A 20,552-nucleotide genomic window follows, 5' to 3' on the forward strand; every position below is an offset into this window, starting at 1 on the left:
ACCACAGATTACCGACATAATGCTGCGGCCGCCGCAGCTTACAACCACAGACTGGCCTCGACTCGGTGTCTCTGGATTTGCAGGTGTTGAACGCGCCAGAGTTCCCAGTTTGATTAGGGCCTAGCGATTTAGGATTAGAAAGTCAGATGTTGGGAGATTGGAAAACTAAGAAACAAAACTTGCGCAGCCCGTCCATAAAAAACCTTCACGCTAAAATAATTATTTAAACTAATTTGGGATCAAGTATTTATACCTCACATCCATTGCGTAACAAAATCAGCGGAGTAACCTTGTTTAAAAGTATATAATATTTTTGTTTGACAAATGTATTTACCTTAGACCTATTCAAATGTTATAATTATTATTCCGACTTAACTTATAAAAACAAAAATTTCACGAGTACCACGAAATTGAGTCTAAAAATTATAAATAGTATTCATCATTTCCAAGCTGTACTCAATGTGTAAAGAACCAATCATCTGTATGCTTATATTTTTTCAAAACCGTCAAGCTTTTCCGCTATACGAACGTATACACGGTTCAAAGTTTCCCTGTTGACATTAGATATCAGTCGGAAGTTTGACAAGATTTACACACACGAGCCACGTGCAGCTACCGTAAGCGGACTCCTTTCGTCCTGCACAGATCGCGACCTGATTTCCTGACGGACTACAGTAATTCCTGTAGCAGTTATACGTACGCATATGCATATAGGTATGCACGAGTTACTCACAGGCACGCAAGTAAATACCTGCATACACAAGGCGCGTAATGCGCAAAGATTGAAGTTGCACGGGAAAGGGGGTGACTTTGATAAGTCGCAAATGTAGGTCAACGAATGCGTAAAAGAAGCAACCGATAAGATTGAGCAATGATAAACGATCTGTGGTCGGTAATCAGTAGAGATATCGAATTGGTACCTACCCGCTCGAACGTGACACATGCGCACACACACACGCAGACTGCACACGTCGGATATAATGGTGTATTATCTACCGCGGAAACATGGTGCATCCACACCTACCAACAAACGTCCGTGTATTACAAGCCGGGAGAAGATAAGAGCAGTGTACGTTGGTACGTACGTGTGTACAGAGTACATACGAAAACATATACAATAGATAAACAAATCCACGCGTAGTGCGACCTGTGATAATATTGTCACCAAATATCTGACCCAAAAACGAACGTACGATCCGAGGAGGAACGAAGATGCGCATTCCGGGATGCATCGCTCGTCATTGAAACTCGGCTTCTCCTCTCTTTTTCTCGCTCGCTCTCGTTCTCATCGCTCGCGAGTCGCAGGCAGTCAAGCCTTAGGCTTACCTCGTTGTCGCGGCGTCTTGCGGGTTGCGGCGCGGCAGGAGGGAGGCGCCGATAAGTGGAGGGGATGCCGAGGAGGACGCTGATTGGCTGCCGACCGGGCAAGGCATGGAAAAGCTCGTCTTTTGTCGGCGGCGAGGTGCGGTGCGGGGCTACGACGGCGCCTCTCAGCGGCGTAGCGGCGAGGCTCGGACCTCGCGGCGCAGAGGGATCGCCGCAGTCGCGCGCTTGCACTCTCAGCGGAGACAACATTACCCGTCGTACAAGTTCATTTATTTGCCGTATATCGCGTATACCTGTTTCTCGCCCCCGTTATTGTCCGGCCCGATAAGAGAGAACCCCCCACCCCCGCCCCTTGTTCCCACGTTAACCCCGTTCGCGGTTAACGGCTGGACATCCCCGTTACGCGTCCATATTTATCGCGTTGCACACAACAACGCGTACAATAAACTTGACCTCGGGGGGGGCTTGTGTGTTTCGAATCGTCGAGTTTTTCTCAACGATTATCAATAATAATCATCGTCGTCGTCGTCGGTTATATTATATACAGTGACGTGCACGTGTGTATTATTAATACCTTCGTTCATCGTTGTGTGGTTATTCGAAATTTTTTTTTATTATTTATCGTTGTATTTTTTTTTCTCTATCTTTCTTTTCGATGCATTTGTTTCCATCGTAATATACTCAAGTATTTCTTTACTTCTCAATAATCTGTGTGGGTTTTATTTTGAAACTGGTTTACATACGTTCGTCGAGAAGAATTGTTAATAACTAACTGTTCTCAAAAGACAGCATCCCCCTGCAGTAACACGGACTATCAATTCAACACACCGACTGGGATATCTCGAGAGGAACGGTTGTTATGTGAGTACAAAATCATAGGCACGTAAATACCTATATCATGTGTATCCCATTCGTAATTTGTATTCCCTTACTAATCAATCGCTGGAATACAATCCGTGGTACCTTCGTCTCTCCATCGATCGGCAATTGTTACATCCAGTCAGTCCCTTACTCAATACCGTCTTTTGCCGAAGAGTTATGCCTAGCTAGTTTCTCTCTCTCTCTCTCTCTCTCTCTCTCTCTCTCTCTCTCTCTATATATATATATATATATATATATATAAAATATATACACCTATACGTATCTCTATATCTCTCTCTGTCCGTCGTTTGCCCAATAATATCCGTCCGTTCGATTTCTCTCACTGGACGCGGTACGCGTCGTCCTTCTTTTTTTTCGTTTTTTTTCTCTTTTATTATGTACCCATCCACGGTTTCCGACGCAGCACACGTACACTGGTTATGTGCAGTGAAACCCAGCAATCCGGCTTGTGTGCGTGTCGCGACGTCGTCGGTGCGTGCGTGGTGCCGGAGAAACGAGGACACGGCTCTAAATGGTACACGGGTTGTTGGGTACTAACCGTTCGTAACAAGTTGTCCCTCCTCCGCCGACTCCGCCGCCCCCCCCCCTCCCGCCTCCCGCTTTCCTCCCGCCCACGAAAACTCGCCGCCGCCGCCGCCTTCTCATCCTCGTGTTAAAAACGCGCGCCGCGTTGCGCTGCTTCTTGACTTTATACACATATCATGCACATATGTAGGTACTTTGTATGTACTTACGTATGTGTACCCACCTACTATCCGAGTGCGTATAGCGTAACTCACGACGCGTTGCCGTCGATCGCTATTTTATCCAACGTTAATAGGAATGTTGTTCCTTACACCCCCGGCCTTTGTAACGCACTTTCGCATCGACTCCCGGAGTGGAGACTCTTGGTAATTGTTTCGGTCGCATATCTACCCCGACGTCGCGATCCCTTTTCTTGCTTAATCTCGGACACGAACATCTCTCTTTTTCTCTTCTCGCCGCCACCTCTTCAAGAGCACGTTGGGTTAACTGGGTATTATTGTTACGAGGCTGAAGTTAGTAACGTTGCTTTAACGACGGACGTTTGAGCGGGGGGGGGGGGGGGGGGTCGCTACTTTGATTCTTATTGTTGTATGTGAAATTCGTCGTATGTTGATATTTCCAAAAGTCAACTTCTCGAAAGTCGTTCTAAAATTGTCGAGGGAATGATTTTTTGTTTTTTTTTCTGCCATCATGTTTCTTTAAGCCAACGTTACTAACTTCAGCCTTGTTTTATTATTATTGCTTCTCCCTGTATCGCTTGCTTGGTCAGTTAGTCAGTCAGTCACTTGGTCTTGCCAGTTAGGGAGAGCGGTAGACCGGATGACAAAAACCTACTTATTTCTAAGGCTTTTTACCGATTTCCAAACTTACCACGCAGCGTTGTAGTTGACGTTGCGCAATTTACAATATTCTTTATACGTAACTCGTGGAAACGGGGGGAAATTAACGAAAATGGTTCCACGTAGTCCGTTGTGTGTACAACGATGATGTTGTCTACCATTCGCCGTGGCAATGCCCCCATCCCCCCCCCCCCCAAATGAAAATCAGGGAAAGTTTCACAGGCTTGATCGAGCAGCCGTCGTGGCCCTGTTTACGAGAGGCGACTGGATCGCAGCTTAGAGGGGGAACGAGGGCTGCTTTTCTCATCATCGTCATCGTCATTATTATTGTTGTTATTATTGTTGTTGTTGTTCTTGTTCTTATTGTTGTTGTTCTTGTTGTTGTTGTTGTTGTTGTTGTTGTTGTTGTTGTTGTTGTTGTTGTTGTTGTTGTTGTTGTTGTTGTTGTTGTTGTTGTTGTTGTTGTTGTTGTTGTTATCGTCGTCGGTCTGGTCTCTCACGAAAAAAGGAGCGCCAATCAAGGGAACGTGGATAAAGAGGAATCAAAAGTTACAACTAGACAAAATCAACAAGACGGAGAGGAAGTAAGATTAGAATATGATGGAGGAAAATTTATTTTTTGTTGTTTTCGCGTTAATATTCTCTCATTAGATACTGATCTGTAATCATTTTGAAGTTAGTAACGTTATCGTAACGATTCACGCTGAGGAAAAACCATTATTTCGCATTTTTGAAACTGTTTGAAATCTAGTAAACCGTAATGAAACGAAATATACTCACGCATCATATTTTGCAATCGTAGTTCCCTAAGGATTGATTGACTAAACTTTGCAAACCCAATGAGAATGCGCTGCAGAATGGTGGGAAATGTGAAAAGTGAAATTAAAGATATTCTACCCTGTACCGTTGATGCAGGGGTTCGGTTGGAGCGGATAGTATTGTACAGCGTGCAGCGACGAGCCTCTGCTCGGTCTCCTCTTCTTCTTCTTCTTCCTCTCCTTCTTCTCCTGGTTTCGTCGCGTCGAAATCTTGACCTCGAGAGGCGGCGCGGGCGGCAAGAGTGCGCGTGCGCGATTGCGTCGTCTGCACGCACGCATGCACGGAACCACCACCATCTACGCTGCAGCATTCGTCTTCCTCTGCACTCGTGTGTGCACTTCCGAATGCCACATAACCCAGATACCTACCGCGCGAACACCGCTTCCCCCTTCTCTCACTCTCTCTCTCCTCATCCAACAAAGTTGAAAGAAGAGAGAATGAGAGTGTGCGAGAGGGAAAGAAACCGATGTTTTCGGCCGGATTAGTAATCGAGCTCCCCTTCGTTCGACTGACAAACTTTGACTACCAAAACACGTCGCGTGTTGTTTATCACTAGTTCCCTCTACGCGCCCTTTTTTTTTTCCTTTATCTCTCTATCTCTACTTCTCTCTCTCGCTCTCGCTCTCGCTCTCTTTCACTCACCCTCGAATCTCGCTCGATTATCATCGGTGTCTCTCCAGTACTCCGTCGCTTCGAAGATCTTTACACACTATGAAAAACGAGAACTCGTCACGTTTACTTTGAATTGTAGGGTGGCATTTACGAGACGGTAACGAACCTCGAGACTGCCGACCGCAAATATTGCAACCACGTGTTGGAAGACGAGAAATGAAATAGGCAAGAAGACGAACCGTGACTATGTGCGCGCGTAATTTCAAATTATATAAAAAAAAAAAAAAAAAAAAAACCAAGAACTCTGAAACACTCGTATTTATTCCCACATATCGTGGTTTATTTATTACATAATGTGATGAACTTCTGAGGATGCGTCCCCTCCTGCTTTTTTCTCTTCCCCCTCTCTCTTTCTCTTTCTCTTTCTCCTCGCAAACCACAACCGGGTGGACCCACCTCGAATTGAGACTCTTATCTGCAGGTATAAATTGATTGCGTATGCATGCTTGCGAGTGTGTATATGTGTATGTATTTTGCGCAGGTCACGGTGGACGCTTCTCCTCCTTCTCCTGTTCCTCCTCCACCACCTCCTCCACTTCCTCCTCCTACTGCTACTACTACTACTATTACTATTACTACACAAACTCCTCCACGCGGCGGTGTGCACTAAGGAAGTAAAGCCGCGATTAACCATACAACGCAATCTATTGTATAAAGAGATAGATTAGAGGTGGCGTTGTCTATTCAAACGTATATTAGGTTTGGTATTTAAATACCTTAAATTTATGCGAACATGTTGTACATTTCTCACTATATATACGTGTGTATATATGCGTTTATATATATATGCACATGTATATATATTTATACACTTATGTAACGCGTATAGTATACGCGAATACGCATGGTGCGTGATTTTGAGTCTTGCCGCAGCAATATTGCGGAAGAAGAATCACCTCCACCAAATGCGTCGTTGAGGAGTAGGTAGTTATAGTATCGGGTTACATGATATATAGCTCTCTGCAAGCGACGAGGAAAAGGGTCTTGAGGAAATTATTCCAAAAATAAAATATTGAACCTTTGATATCCGGTAACTTCGTACACTGGTAGAAAAAAAAATGATTGATCGTTGGCTGAATATATGTATAGGTATGTAATATTTTTTTACTATCGTTTCGAGGAAATGTAATTATAATAATTATATAAAGTAACAAATGACTCAGTTTAAATATCTGTCGTTTGTTCTCATTAAATTCAATTGTATATCAATTTCTGCATCAAACCGATCATCTATTATCAAATGTTGCTTCACTGTTATGATACATGTATGAAAATTTGGTACAGAGTCGCAAGCGGTTTGTGCGTTAGTTTTGTTTTTGTTTTTCAATGTAACCTCATTATGTATTCGACGATAAGGTTAGATAATACATCGATTGCAGGTGTCGAGAATTGATAACAAAACGACAAAACGACAAAAAAAAAAAAATATATTGTACGCGTAACACACGCTTGAAAACGAGATCGAAGTTGACCTTGCGTTAAAAAACCTTGAAACCTTTTATGTATTTCGAAAATTATCATTTTCACACGCGGATTATTATCATGCTTATAATCAGAAGTAGAGACGAATAACCTACATTTGAATGGAATAACTATATCTAATTTATAACTGCGCGATACAGGGATAAATCTTGTGTATTTCTTGAATGTAAAGTTTTGCGTACTTGTAACAGGAAGTGAAAGAATCGGTGTTCGGATCGACGGTAATGCGTGTTTCACGGAATCGCATTATATGAATATTTTGGTTCACGATTGATTAGCTTATGTTTTTCCGCCGTGGGGTTGATGCAATAACGTAGAGCCGTAAAAGAAGGAGTGAAAGAAGGAATTTCTTTTATCGTCTTCGCCGTTCTTCTCTTCGTAACTACTCTCATTACTCCTCGGTATCATCGTAGTTGCTGCATGGAACAATGACGAATCCTGTTTCTCATTTCATTGTTATGACTCACCGTGTGAATCCGTATAACGATGATGCCGAAAGTAACAGGTGCCACTAAGCAGGTAATCTGTGTCCAAGCTTTCAGGTCGTAAGCAAACGATAAAATATCCAGGAATACATATACTTAAGAGAATTCTCTTGAACAATCCAGACACGTTTCATCGTTTGCTCAACCACAGAAAGTTTTTTTTTTTACACGTATTACCTGCTGGTTATTTCCTGCTAATTCTCCTGGATCGGGAATAGGTGCGGTTACAATATTGTAACCGAAATGTAGAATTGTCAGAAAAGTCTAATTTTTCCACACTTTACCCAAATTTTTTACTTTTTATATTATTTTACTTTTCTATATTTTAACTGCCTTTTTATCTGTCAAAGATTCGATATTATAGGTATATGACCCTTCCCTTTTTTGATATTTCTACATTCTACATCTGAACTAAACGATACACTGTCTGGGGAAAAAGAAAAAATCGTTTATACTTTGCAACAGTTACGTTCTCTTCGACTTAAAATACATTAATTTATTTTTAACAAAGCAGAATATGTAACGTTGTAACATATATACTTTCCGGTAAATGAACAACCTCTTGGAAGTAATTCTAGAATTTCATAATACTGGTGTCTGTGAATAATGAAATTTAGTTTTCAAATGTTTCGTTACGTTAACTTTGTTAACTTGACCCCATTACGATGAATTCATTAATCCAATATGTCGATACCTGTGCGGTATAATCCTGAAAAGGCGAAAAGATCTTTACGTTTGTTCTGCAAATCAATGAAATGTCACGACGATAATTCACCGACGCCGATAATATAAGCGGAGAATGCACATCGAGACATGATTTCGAGATACGCGAGCAACGCTGCATTCTGCGCCCCTCCGTCTTTGCTCTCTCTCTCTCTCTCTCTCGCTCTCTTTCCTTCTCTTACTCTCACTCTCTCTCTCCGCAAGGCGAAGGAGTATCTATAGGCGTGACGTCATCCCCGCAGACCGCGCGCATCATTTTTAGACTCTCTGGACACACGAACAAAACACGATCTGGGATGCAACGCGGCGAGAAGAGAAGAGAAGAGAAGCGAGCATGGCAGAGGATGCGACGAGAATCTGGAGACCCAATGTTTTCGAAAAAGTTTGTAGAGTTGCATCAGCGTCGCTTTCCCCACGCCGAGTATCGCTCGTTTCGCAAACATCGAACGCCAACCAACCAAACAAGACAGCCAAACTATGCATGTACGTATCTTCGGGGGCCGCGGTTTTCGGGTTCTCTCGGCTTTGCTCGGACGCGGTCGTCGGCATGGTAGAAACTCTGTAAGTCAGACAGAGAGGCACGAATCGCTCGGAACAACAGAAACCCGGCGACTATGGTATGTAACTTTAGACCGCAAAGCGAACGGAGAGATTCCCAACCACGGGCCAGGAGAGAATCTACAGGGGGAGGAACAACCCCCGTGTGTTATCTGTTTAACGCATGGCGTTATATACCGTCCGTTCCTCCAGAAAATATCGGAATTTTAGAATTCAGTTATTCGTAGTGAAATGGGAGGGAATTGATTGGTTTCTTAGGGTTGGGTGGATCAGAAGGTAGATTTGTCCTAAGGTACGAGGCTCGCAATGTAGATGAAAAAATGCGCAATTTAGAGAATAACAGATTCACAAGTAAAGCAGTAGCCAAGAACGAAGAAGCTTACTCGAAACTATTGTTTTTCAATCTTTCACAATTTCAGGCTACATTTTGAGTAGAAATTTTTTATTCGATGAATTGTTCGAATCAACTAATTTTTCACTCAAACGCGTTAAAATTAATAAATCAAAACCCAATTTTCCTATAGCTGTATTGTATATATATATATATATTTCTTTAGCTAGACTTACATATTTTGATTGATTCTGCTAGATCTTTTTTTGATCACTAATACAACATATTTATTCAGTTTTTAATACCTTGGTGATTTTCGAAAACGAGAAAGTTTCGTTCGGTTTAGAATTCTTTTTTTTTTTTTTTTAATCTCCCTATAGTTTACGTGATATAAGAGATACATCGTGAAATGTAAGAGAACCAGATCACGGAATGATCGGTGTAGAATATAGAAAAAAAATCAAATTGAATAAAAAAATTCTACATACGTATAAAATTATTCGGATGTACAGATATCGCACACAACTATAATATAAAATCCACGTTTGATCAAACATACAAAACGTACGATAAAAAGAAATATATTGACATTTTGACAATTCTATATTTTTGGCTTGATAACTTTATTTTCGCCATTCTGCGTGGTGTTTTTTTTTTTTTTATATATCTCGATTTCTCGACTCTACATTTGGATATTATACAGGTATAAATTGGATAATGCGTGTTTCAATGTTTCTTTTTTCGTTTCCACTTCTTTATTGAAAATATAATAAATGTACTTCGTACATAGTATACACACATCACTTTATTACTCGTAGTTATTTTATTCATTTCAATTCCATCGCTACGACTGCCCTCGTAACTTGTTTACCATACTTTTTTCTTCTACCTTTTATTACACACATTTCAATTCTTCGCCGCATGGCGGTATAACGAAAGAAGATTTACGATCATATTTTTTATATACCTATAATCGGAATTTGAAAATGCACGGAGTCGCTGCAGCTTTGCCACGGAATGGCCGATATCCTGCACCTCGTGTTTAGGGCATGGTACAGGAAGCGACGAGAGGAGACCCTTCTTGTCGCCGTCTCTCCGTCCGTTCGTCAATTCTTCGTCGTTATTCGGACACGGTATATATCATATCTACGCACGCACACATATGCACCATGAATACGAATTTGCGTGCGTGTGCGTGCGCTTAGATACACGATACGTGTATACATACAGACGTGATGCGGTGGCAGAGACCGGCCAGAATGTACCTGCCTTGCATGCAGAGAAGGATAAGGTTGAAGAGGGGGAGGAGGACGGAGGACGGAGGATGAGGCGACAGGAGGACGGAGGACAATAGCCGAGGATGCATTTTTATTATAACGCTGCCCGGTGAATTTCTAATGCCGTGGGAGTGGCAGCGCCTGCCTGCCGCGTGTTTCCAGGAGGCAAAACCGGCTATACACAAACACACTGCAGTCAATCCTCCAGCTTTGGATCTGCCCCTTTGCCTCTCCTTTCATGCTCTTATAAATCCTCTTCTTCTTCACCTTCACCTTTCGCTGCACCTGCAACTCCTGCACGGTGATGAACTAATCCTTGATATTGCCGTGATATTTTTCTCTCGGCGTTATTATCGCAAATTAATAATTCGTGTTTGGCGAAATCGTCACTTTTGGTAGTTGAGTTTTAATATTTGACGCGTCTTTTGAACGTTTCCTACTTGATCTTTCTTTCGTGCAAGCTTATGTACACTTGGGGACAATTACTCTGAGACGGCTTTATTTTTTTACACTGGACAGTTATGTTGGCAATGCGTAGAAACCTACAGCGCCACAGTCCTCCGAGCGCGAAACAAACTCAATCTCGATAAACGTAACATAACCCATGACCGTCGAATCTAACCTTAGAATAACCGCGGGGATAATGACTTGTTAGATTGACACGTATTCTAAGGTTAGATTCGTCGGTCATGGCTTATCTTATGTTTATTGAGATTGAGTTAGTTTCACGCTCGGCCGACTGTGGCGCTGTAGGTTTCTCGATGTTGCCAACGTAACTGTCCAGTGTAAAAAATTATCCGTTTCAGATTCATTGTCACCAAGTCTACGTTGTTATGTACGTACATCATGTACGATGTATATATGTATATATTGTTTATACGATGAGCGTGGGTGTACGTACGCATCAGTGAACTTAGTAGGTCGGTTATACGCACGCACGCAAGCACGTTTGTTTCACTATGCCCGTTTTCATGCATACGAGTATCGACGTTGCGAAGATGATATGGTACGACAGGACAGGAGACACGGCTTTTGTATACATGTGAATATTTGTATGTTGAACCGACATAAGGTGTACACACACACTCGTAAACACGCGGGCTTGACTGCAGTCTGCTTGAACGAGTCAAGGCCATGTGTAAGTAGCTCAAGTTCAGCTAATACTATCGTGTTACAATGTGTACGTACGCTCTGCTGATTCTGGTGCTGTTACTGTTGTTCTTGTTGTTGTTGTTTTCATTGTTTCTGCTGTTGTTGCATTCGCGTAACGACGCGCCGCGCATTACTCACGGTTTACAGATGAAGAGGGATAGAGCGAGACATAGACGCATTGGTATACATATAGACAGACAGGTAGGCAGGTAAATAAATTTAGTTAGATTGAAATATAAGTGGATGGATAAAATAAATACAGTTAGATAGATTCATTTGTCTCGTATCTTCAACAATGTTGGATGCATACCTATGTATAGATAGATGGACAGGTTTAGGGATAAATAAATGTAGTTAGATTGAAATATAGGTGGATGGACAAATATAGTTAGATTCAGTTATTTCGTATCTTTAACGATGTTGGAGAAGATGCGAGAGCAATCGCGGTTGTCGAAAACTAGAAGGAAAAGTAAAATTTATAAAAAAAAAAAAGAAAAGAAAAGAAATAAAGAAAAACAAGAGTATCAAATCATGCGGTCTAGGATTATTACAAAGAAAGAGAAATAGAGCCGTCCAAGTAATTTCTCTTTGTCTGCTCGCATGGTGATTTTTTTTTTTTCTATTCTTTTTCATCTTGAATAAGGAAGACTTGGCGGATAGGTTCAAGCAATGACGAAGAGGATATATATTCATCAGATACAGGAAAAAATATCGATTGCTCAAAGGAAAAATGCATCACATGTATGTAACTATACACTGTGATAATGAATCTCAAAGATTGATCCGTAACATTCATTCAATCGTAATTACCTGCACAACATAAAGATTGGGAGAATTTTCTTCCGTTTTTCATCCATTAAATTTTTTTCATTAGACGTAATCTAAGGGAACGCTGTATATAATTAAGATTCACGTCGTGTTCGATGATTCTTGATTGACGTGACGTGATTTTCCTATCTCGCTCTATCGCTCAGAAATTTGAAAAAAAAAATACACTAAAAGAAACAACGTGCAGGATATACGATCACTGCGTTGATGAATGAGTGTATATTTCATTAATTCATTCGTTCGTTAGTTCGTTCGCATGATACAATAATAATGATTATAATACTGCAGCTGTATGAGAATTATCTCTATTTTACCCTATCAAATGGGTCAGATATAATTATATCTATCTATCTATCTATCTATATCTTATATGCGCGCACACACATTCATACGTGCACAATATCTACTAACACACCTCGTACAAAGCGGCGGAGGCAACTTTTACGTTATATCTCTCAAGTATCCGGCTTGCCGGTGCACCTTAATATCACCTCCACTCCCCCCCCCCCCCCATCCCGCCGATGTATGCATTTATATAATTATACAGATATGGATGTGCGTGCGTTCGTGCCTATGTAATTCGTATACGTATATTTATACACAAGTAAAACGGTCGACCGGATCATCCGGATCTCCGAGTATCGCCGGTATATGGGTATACATACATACATATATACGTGCATGCATGCATGCATTATACACGTACGTATTCGTAAGTATTTGCTTCAACGCACAGGGTTGCAGGACACCGGCGCAGCGTAGTGCGCTGCATGATAGATATACGTACACTTGGGAAGAATGAATCTGAGACGGCTAATTTTTTACACTAGACAGTTACGTTGGCAACATAGAGAAACGTACAGCGCCACAGTCGGCCGAGCGCGAAACTGATTCAATCTCAATTTACGTAACATAACCCATGACCGTCGAATCTAACCTTTGAATACGGCAAGGATAATGACTTGTTGGATTGACACGTATTTTAAGGTTAAATTCGACAGTCATGGGTTATGTTACGTTTATTGAGATTGAGTTTGTTTCGCGCTCGGCCGACTGTGGCGCTGTAGGTTTCTCTGTGTTGCCAACATAACTGTCTAGTGTAAAAAATTATCCGTTTCAGATTCATTGTCACCAAGTGTACATATGCACGATGCTCCTACCATGACACAAAAGCCCTATTGCACTAGGAGGTAGGTACATATGCATTTACGTTGAGAAATATCGCGTTGCTGCTGCTGCCGCTGTTGCTGTTGCAGGGCTGTACGGAAAAGTTGAATGTGAACGTGTATATGTATATTTTATGTACATGCATACCATACATACATGTATACATATGTACCGCACTCATGTAAATAGTTTCTATGCGCGAGGCGAGGACTGCCATCTGTCCGGAAGTAACTTCGACGACAGAAATATACCGGGTGACGCGGCGGACGATGGCGAACTGCTCATTCTTATTGCGTGTGTATCGCTGCTGTTGATGATGCTGCTGTTGCTGCTGCTGCATCCGTAACTCGATATCCTTTCAAGTGCAATAAATCATTATACATGCGTGTATGATATACGTATAGAATTACATAGGATACGGATGGAATATACGAACGTAAGAATTGTAGTCAATATTATACATATGTATAATGGATCCAGAAGCATTTATTTACTTCCGTGAAGGAAACAATTATTTGAATTGACGCTATTTTTATTCGTTGATGTTATAAAAAGGTGTGGTCGATGTAACGATGCATAATTTATCTATAGAAAATAGTATTATTATGCTACTTTACAGTATACAACGAAGTTAAATTTTCAACTTATGACGTGTTCGTTAATGCTATTCGTATGACGTTTTACTGGAATGCCATATATTATAATACCAATACGTGATATCGTTATCAAAATTCGATTATCTACGGATTTTCATTCTCATTTACCGCGTGCAGCTACTTAACGAAATATTAACATCTTAATGCGCCGATGTATTTAATATCTCTACTCGCCATTTTGTTCAAGTCCTCAATTATTATTGTTATATATATATAACGCTTTAAACGAAGTACACCTAATAATAATGATAATAGTAGCAGTAATAATAATAATAAAAATGTTACACCAAGACCTTGCGCAACAAATAATCGCTTAGACGTATCTTTGCCCACTTATTAAAGCTGTAGGAAAACGCACATGTCGCGCGGCGGCAGATAGTTATTATACGTACACACATGCGAGAGGGGAGGATAGGTGCATGAGTATAATACGAGTATGAGACAGTAGTCGAGCGATGGAGGCTTCAGCCCCATTCGGTATTAGGTTCGCCTTTGAAAATTCTCTGGGGGGGGGGGGGGACAAAAGAAGAAGGGGTACCCAGGCAATCAGGCTGTCCCAGCCCCAGCTGGCAAACAAGGCGAAGAAGAAATGCACCGGCGGTGGCGGTGGCGATTACTATTACTATTACTATTACTATTACTATTACTATACCATACCTACCCGGCTACTTCGGAACGGGGAACGAAAGGGGGCGAAAGAAGACGGAACAGCGACGCGGACGACGGGAGAATTCGCGTTGACGCAGGTCCGGTCGACCGACAGACCGACAGACCGACATAGCCTTCCTTATGTCTGCCCCCCGTGCTGCTGTTGCTGCACTTGGCGTATATATACGCGATATAGTCATGTATGGGGGGGAAAAGGGGAACGCGCGACACGTGTTTACGCTCCTACAACACGGGACATATTTTTGAAATTCAATCCTCGTACGACGACGAATTGAATTAGGAACAAGGGCGAAGGACGGAGGACATTTCGTTTTTTTTTTTTAAATTTTTTTTTTTTTAATTTTTTTTTTTCCTTTTTTAGGCACTGTCGTTGCTCAGTACGAACACTTTCAACTTTCTATGGATAGCGTAAATTATGGTCGTCGGTCTTGATCTTTATAGTTTTATGAATCGTACTGGATTGCGTGGATATTTTAAATGTTCAACTTTTAATGAGAATGTTTCAAGTTTTACGGTTTCGCGGTTCGTGTCCGTTTATGATGGCCGGCGGGAAACGCGGAACGGGACGGGAACGATGGAATAGGATCGGAATATGGAACGTGAGAGAAACGATGGAAATAGGATGAGAAATTCATTGTTACGGGTGAGGAACGATGGAATTGAGTAGGAATTGGGAACAGGGATAAACCGATGGAATATATAAGTATGGAAATTAATTGGGATGGAAGAGGAACGGTGGAACAGGGTATGAATTTTGAACGGGAAAGAGGAAGGGTGGAATAGAATGAGATGGAAAGAAGGCGCGACGTGCTTGCAGAGTGTTTTGTGGTTTATTAAAAATTGTTTAGATTTAACAGTGACTCACGATCAGTTTATATATTAACCGGTCTGTTTATGAAAGTCCTTAGCAAAGAAATATGTGTTTTTTTTTTTTATCCTATATTACAACCTTAGAATACGGAACAGAAAAATACCAAGAATAAAATCGATGTATGTCTTTTCGAAAGCATTCGCAAAGTTACGGAAATAATCGAGGAAATCACAATAATACCTCAAGTCTGATCTAAAGCCAAAATTTACCTGTTCACGTATGGATGGATAATATTTAGGTTACGATTATTGTTTGGAGGGGGGGGGGGAGTACCGATCGTCTTACGGGGCGGAAAAAAACCATCGACCTAGTGAATCAAATTTTTTTTCTTTGGCACATGTATATCCCCCCTCCCCCCTCCCCCCCCCCCCCTTAATTTCAACCATCCGTTGTACAGTCATGAAAAGAATGTAAGCGTAGAAAGGAAAGTTAACGTTATTGTACTTGAGGACAAGTATTTTCTTGATACGGACGGAAATAATATTTTATTTGAACATTTTACTTGACCTATTTGTCTTATTCCTTATATTTGTAAGACGTACTCGTTCTTCTTTTACTGATTATTTATATAAATTGCAACGCACACGCCGGCCAATAAACCCAATGCCTACACACGTACCGCAAGTGCAAGCACATACATATGTATATCTTATCATTTGAGGTCTGAAATTACAAGAAACGGGTCGTATCGTCGCACGAAATGTTTTTTTTTTTTTTTTCTTTCATTTATCTTATTATTATAATTATCGCATATTATTTCGCACGAACAAAATTTTCGTTTGACCTAGTTTATAATGAAAAATCGGGGGGCGTTGTTTTGCACAGCTGTGCGTTTGGTCGACAGTTGTTGTTGTTGTTGTTGTTGTTGTTGGTGTTGGTGTTGTTGTTGTTTTTGTTGTTGTTGTTGTTGTTATTGTTATTATTATTCCGTGTTATTACCATTACCATGTATAATAATAATAATTTATTAAAGTATCCCATTCGTTTAGTAGTTCAATTTAGAAAAATTGTTTGATACGGAAACGCAGTACTAACGGCAGCAGCAGCGGTTGGGTATATATGATACGTTTTCTACGCATTATAACGATCGTGTATAACACATATAACACCCGATGGAACGCAGCTATGCGCGCCTCGATTGAACGTGGGATCTGCTGCATCCCACGGCGAAGGACGACGGCAGCAACAACCGGCGATGTGTGTTTAGTAACGATGCCGCGATGCCGCGACCGCGTCGAGAATCGCTAACAATATTCAACTCTTCCCTCTCGTTTAATATGTCGTAAATACTCTGTGTAATTTATCGTATGCAGTACGCGTGTGTTTACCATGCGATGTGCAACATGCGAAACGTCAGCCTTTTCATATACATTATACATGTATGTATGTACAAAGTGAATTCTTAACTGACGTATAATCGGTAGTCTGCTAAAATTTTGTGCGCACGCGCTATAATCCGAGAACGCATGTATGCCAGGCTGACCAATTGTATCTTGGACTTGAAAAGTTTTGACAATCGTAAATTTTGAGTACAACTGCCAATGGACGGTTGTTGAAATTTTTTAGGTTACATACATCGGCGATGAATTGTCGTGTAAATTTGCGCCGGTTGGTCACCCTGGCTAACAGTCATTCTCGGATTGTCGCGCGTGCGCATTAATCGTTTAGCAGACGACGGAACGTGCATGTATGTTGGAAATTCTCCGATCTGGATATATATATATATATGACACGCCAAGTCAGTGTGGTCTCAAGTTTGTTAGTTTCTTTTTTTTTTGTTTCTGCCGTTCTTCTTATTTTTTCCATCTCTGTGTTGACGTTGCATGTTTTCATTCGATTATCATTCTGCAAATTGAAGCTTGAATTTCACGAATTTAACGACGAATCGGTTTCAATCGAATGTTTGGGAAGTTGTGGGGAAAAAAAATCGTTTGAAAAAACTCTAGCAATTTTCCTGGCGCCAGTGGCATTTGACGTAAGTGAAACAACGTATCTTACTGTATTATGCGATGTAGAAATGAATCTGAGAATATTCGACTAACATAAGAATAGGTGTTGACAATTTGATGAAAGATTGTACTAATTTAACTGTGGGTTCGATGACAAAAAAAAAAAAAAAAAAAAAAAAAAAAAAAAAAAAAAAAAAAAAAAAAAAACAAGGCAACAAACATTAGAATCGTATTAAAGAAATGATAAAATAACAAAACAAAAAATAAAACACTGGGTGGATTACATTTCGAAGGTACCAAATAACAAAACGTTTTCTCAAATTCTCGTTAATCGTTTGCACACTTGGTTTGCGTTGGAATAAAATTTTCTGAAATTCATATCTCTCGGGCGTGGCGAGTCCACGAGAAAGTAAAAACGTTGTGCAATTTGTTCCGTGTTACGTTAACGCCGTAAATTTTTTTATCAAATGACAAGCGCGGTTGAAAATTGGCGCTCTTGAAAATCCCATTTCTCAAATTGTTTCGCTTTCCTTTGTGTCCCTGGAATGGCGGGGGGAAAAAAAAAAAAAAACAAAAAAAACAAAAAAAAAACTCTGTAAAATTATCGCAGTCCTCTCTCTCTCCTCTGTTCCAGATGGTTGTGGAAGCTGAGCTTTTGGCGGAGGGTGAAAGTGCATCCTTTCGCGGCGATGTGGCTCAGTGGCGAGACGCGCGGAGGTGATAACAGCTTCTGACCTTCCGTCTGTTTCTCGTCTGTCCCCCCCGCGTCGCGTGTTTGTGTGTGTGTGTGTGTTTTCAATCCTCGTCAGTCGTCGTTGATCGGTATCGTCGCGACGAGTCCGCACGCTGTTCGTAACGAGAGCGCAGTTTTTCACTCGCGTATAAAAAAAGTGTGCGAGTTTCGTCGTTTATTTTCATTGCTTACGTCTTATTATTGTTATTGTTATATCCCTCCGACGACTGTAATCATCATCGTCATCGTCATCGTCATCGTCATCCCGAAGCGATTGAAATTATTCTTCCTACATTTTGTTAAATTGTTTCTCTCTCCCCGTTCATAGTCGTTCGTTTCTCTCCGACGGACCGTCAAGACTCTATTTTCCGCTCTCATCCCGTTAGTGTTAAATCGGCAATATTCGTAAACCGGTGAATCTTACGCGCGCGATAAGAATGAAATTTTAAAAAAACAAATCGTTAATATAAATAACAAACAAACAAACAAACAAAGAAACAAACAAAGCAAAACAATATAAAACAAATACCTCATCATACCTACAAAGTACCTCTCGTCGTTCGAACCTTCAGCGCAATAGTGCCTAGGCCCTGTAACTAACGTGAAAACAAAACAAAACAGAACGAAAAAAATTTAAACAAAAAAAAAAAAAAAACAAATAAAGAAGCAACAAAATAAAAGATAATAGTAATTTAGTAACGTCTTAACAACACTTTTAAACAGAGAGAAAAGAAGAAACGAACAAATTAATTGAAAACAACATCATCATCGAGTGACTTACGTGTACGAGTGAGTGCGATAGGAGAGAGAGAGAGAGAGAGAGTCGTCGTATTAAGAGGTCAAGGATACGGAAGAAGTGTGAAATATGAAAAAGAGTTTAAATTCGACGGAGGAAAGACAGAGATAAAGTGAAAAGCTATATATTATATATATATATTACATATATATATATATATAGATATCATATATATTTAAGAAAGAAAGGAAAAGAAAACAAACAAACAAACCTATATACTAAACAAATAATAATCAAGCAAGCACATAATAACAATAATAATAGTCGTAGATTGAAAAGGAATGAAATAAACAAAGTTGTTAACCGCAACGTAATTCAGGACAGTTGAGTACCTCCAGATTATCTATTTATTATAAAAAAAAAAAAAAAAGAAAAGAAAAGAAAATAAAATAAAGAAAAAGAGAAACACGCGATATTATTGTCTATTGAAAACGGTTTAATAGTAATGATAAATAGTGTACACCGGTTGCAATATTCTTCGCACGTGCTATTTTAATAAATTAAAAAAAAAAGAACAAACAAACAAAAAAGAAACAGTGAAAGAAAACCACAACAATATTCATGATAACAAATGTAAACGGTATTAAACGGTATACATATAACTAAAGTTTTAATATATCTACAAGAATAACGATATTAATATTAATATTATCATTATTATTATTATTATTATAATTAACACTACAACAGAAACTATCGATGACGTTGAAAAAAATCTCGGTTAACCGAACATCCCTTCCTCCCCCCCACGTCGGTCTACCTTAAAGGTGAGTAATCAAAGATTCCTTACGATAGAATTACTTGTGATGTTAACGTTCTCCACACGTGTGTAAATTATTATTTTATTTTATTTTTTTTTTCCAAAATTATCATCATTTATCTCATCGAAATCCATACGCCATTATTATCAGATACGCAGATCGCGAGGCTCATTGTTTACTGTTTCAAATTTTTTTTCTACGACAACTCGTCGATGTGTCCATGTGTGATGAAGGAAAAATAAATAAATAAATTAGAAAAAAAAAAAAAAAATAAAGAAAAAAAATACTAAAATTCGCCACGGATATAACAAGAACGTTTTATGCGCGGTGGCAAAAAAGGATATGCGCATGTGTTTAATATGCAGACAGGATTTTTGCAACAATTCCCCGAAATAAAATTGTTACGTGAAATTCGTGTACGGTAGTATCTGGTTGTTGCGTAACAAAAATACGGAAAAGTAGAGCGGGCACGAAATGTTGGTTGTACAGGTAACGATATAGGTTCTGGCAATTTGGGAGTGAGAATAAGAAAGTTTTTTTTATGTATGCTGCTGGCGCGGTTATTGACGCGAGCGTATTTCTTGCGTGGGCTTCGTGCTGTTTCAACCTTTGTGCACATACGTATATATACATGTATGTACATATATATATATATACACACGCGTGCGAAAGTTGCGTACGTACGTGTAAATATGTATAACGTGTATATATCTATTATGCTGAGACTCCATGCGTTGTATCAAGTCTAGCTATAATGCAAAGATGCGCCTGTTTTTTTTTTTATTTATATCGAATATTATACATAATTATACATTTAGCATTTGACTGTATCTGCATTAAGGTGTGCCTAGAAAAAAGATTTTTTTTTTTTTTTCTTTAGAGAATCTCAAATAGAATATCTCGGGCAGTTATGAACTCTTGATGATATTGATATTTGGAGGTGTCTGTTATATTTTTCCATGTTTCATTTAAATAATAGGTAAATAAAAAAAATCGGAAAATTTTTTAATCTATTTTTTTTTTTTTTTTTTATGTGAACCGCTTGATTTAT

The 20,552-nt window shown here is 39.9% G+C and overlaps 1 long non-coding RNA gene across 1 annotated transcript in view; it reads left to right on the forward strand.

The window, feature by feature from the left end:
- The first annotated feature begins 1,536 nt into the window (after positions 1-1,536).
- The window catches only part of LOC124183045, a 51,850-nt gene continuing 32,834 nt past the window's right edge, over positions 1,537-20,552 (forward strand). The window contains exons 1-2 of the long non-coding RNA XR_006870916.1: positions 1,537-2,187; positions 17,846-19,507. This is a non-coding gene — a long non-coding RNA (uncharacterized LOC124183045). The remainder of the gene's footprint in view (positions 2,188-17,845; positions 19,508-20,552) is intronic.

The sequence above is a fragment of the Neodiprion fabricii genome, chromosome 5, assembly GCF_021155785.1.
Source record: "Neodiprion fabricii isolate iyNeoFabr1 chromosome 5, iyNeoFabr1.1, whole genome shotgun sequence".
In the NCBI taxonomy this organism is placed as follows: domain Eukaryota; kingdom Metazoa; phylum Arthropoda; class Insecta; order Hymenoptera; family Diprionidae; genus Neodiprion; species Neodiprion fabricii.